The sequence below is a fragment of the Benincasa hispida genome, chromosome 9, assembly GCF_027475165.1.
Source record: "Benincasa hispida cultivar pf3 chromosome 9, pf3_genome.v1.1, whole genome shotgun sequence".
In the NCBI taxonomy this organism is placed as follows: domain Eukaryota; kingdom Viridiplantae; phylum Streptophyta; class Magnoliopsida; order Cucurbitales; family Cucurbitaceae; genus Benincasa; species Benincasa hispida.
In genome coordinates, this window is record NC_143486.1 from 24,613,530 (window position 1) to 24,615,762 (window position 2,233).

Sequence of the window (2,233 nt, forward strand, 5' to 3'; positions counted from 1 at the left end):
TATGATTTCTCGCCAGGAATCATACGACCAGCCTTGGATGGGACCAAATTTGAAATGAAGTGTGTAATGCTTTAAATGATTCAGATAGCTAGTTAGTTTGGAAGAAGGCGCGATGAGGATCCCTACGCCCATCTAAGAAGTTTTATTGAAATCTGCAACATATTTGTATTCCCTAACATCACCCTAGAGGAAGTAAAACTCGCATTATTCCCATTTTCATTACGCAATGATGCTAGAAAATGGGCATACTCACTTGAACTTGGTAAAATAACATCCTGGGAGAAAATTAGAGAAGTTTATAAAGAAGTACTTCCCATCGATGGAGAATGCAAAAAGAAGAAGGTTAATTACTAACTTTCAGCAAGAAGAAAATGAAATCCCCAGTGATGCATGGGCGAGATTCAAGAGGCTAATGAGAGATTTCCCACATAATGAACTCTCTGATTGTTTGCAAATGGAAATTTTCTATTATGGTTTGGATTCAGCCTCACAAATAGCAGTAAATGTTGTTGCAGCAGGTGGACTCTTGGATAAAACGTATATTGAGGCTAAGAACATTCTTGATAGAATTTTAAAGAATCATGAAGACTGGCAAGAAAGTAAATATGGGTCAAGGTCAAATAATGGAAGTCAAAATAATGATGCTATCACCTTATTGCAAACGCAGGTGAGCGTGATGACTAATTTACTATAGGCGATGACAATGACCAAATCTGGTACGAAAAACGGGCAAGTGAATGCAATTGCTCAAATGGAAAATGAAAGTTGCGTTATTTGTGAAGAACCTCATTCTTTTGAGGTATGTCCATGCAACCCACTATGTGTCTACTTCATCAAGAATAACCCTTATTCCAACACCTACAATCCTAGTTAGCGAAATCATCCGAACTTTTCATGGGGTGGTAATCAACATCAGCAAGCCAACGCCGAAAGAGATGGACCACCTGGGTTCCATCAAAGATAGAATGGGCAACAACAAGCAGCTAGCTCATCTCAAGCATCAACTTCCTATTCTTTAGAAAACTTATTGAAAGAATACATAAAAAAGAATGAAATAGTTCTCCAAAATCAAGCAACGTCAATTTGCAATCTTGAGATTTAAATGGGTCAAATTACAAGAGAATTGAAAAGTATGATGCAAGGCTTACTTCCAAGTACCACTGAAATTCCTCACAATGTGGGGAATTCAGGTAAAGAACAATGTCAAGTGGTGACATGAAGGAGTGGACACATCGTAATAGAGACTATGAAAGGAAAAATCAAGCAAAGTTATTAAAACTCAAGAAGAAACGCAAAAACATGTGTGTGATGAAAGCGCCTATATAGAGCAAAAACATCTTTGGAGGAATTCTGCCGCAACTTCTACGTTAAAAGCATCGTATGAGGTACAATTACCTCCATTCCCACAGAAACTAAGAAAAAGGAATGATGAAAGTTTCAACGCTTTCTTAGAATACTGAAACAGCTGCACATCAATGTTCCTTTGATTGAGGCAATAGAACAAATGCTAGCATATGCCAAGTTCTTGAAAGACATTATATCTAAAAAGAGGAAATTAGGTAATTATGAGACAGTAGCTCTAATGCAAGATTGCAACACTATTATTCCTCCAAAGATGCAGGACCCAAGGAGTTTCACAATTCCTTGCTCCATTGGTGGAATTTACATTAGACACGCCTTATGCGATCTAGAAGCCAGCATAAATCTCATGCCACTGTCCATTTTCAAAAAGCTGGAAATCAAAGAACTCATGCCCACTACATTTACCCTTCAATTAGCAGATCGATCTCTAGTACACCCAAAAGGCAAGCTCAAAGACGTGCTCGTCAAGGTGGATAAGTTCATTTTTCTTGCAGATTTCATTATATTAGACTATGAAGAAGATAAACATGTCCCCATCATTTCAAAACGACCATTCCTATCTATAGGAAGAACTCAGGTTAATGTATGTAAGAGGGAAATTACAACGCACATTAATGGACAACAATTGAAATTCAATATCTTGAAGATGATAAACTATTCTGAGGAGATTGATGTGTGCAAGGTAGTTGCGTTGGAGGATGAATGGCCCTGCGAGCTTAAGTTTGAATTTGATGAAGGTATGGAATTGGAAGACGAAACCACCGCATCACCTGAATCATGTTATGCGGTGAGAGAAGTACAAAAAAATTTTGAGCCATTAAGTATAGAAGAAAGAGAAGGCAAGATCAAGCCTTCGCTTGAACAGTCACAT

The 2,233-nt window shown here is 37.8% G+C and overlaps 1 non-coding gene across 1 annotated transcript; it reads right to left on the reverse strand.

Annotated features, from left to right (window-relative positions):
• Window positions 1-331: 331 nt before the first annotated feature.
• Window positions 332-438, reverse strand: LOC120087477 (small nucleolar RNA R71). Its single transcript, XR_005484618.1, has one exon. It is a non-coding gene; the product is annotated as a small nucleolar RNA R71 (small nucleolar RNA).
• Window positions 439-2,233: the final 1,795 nt, after the last annotated feature.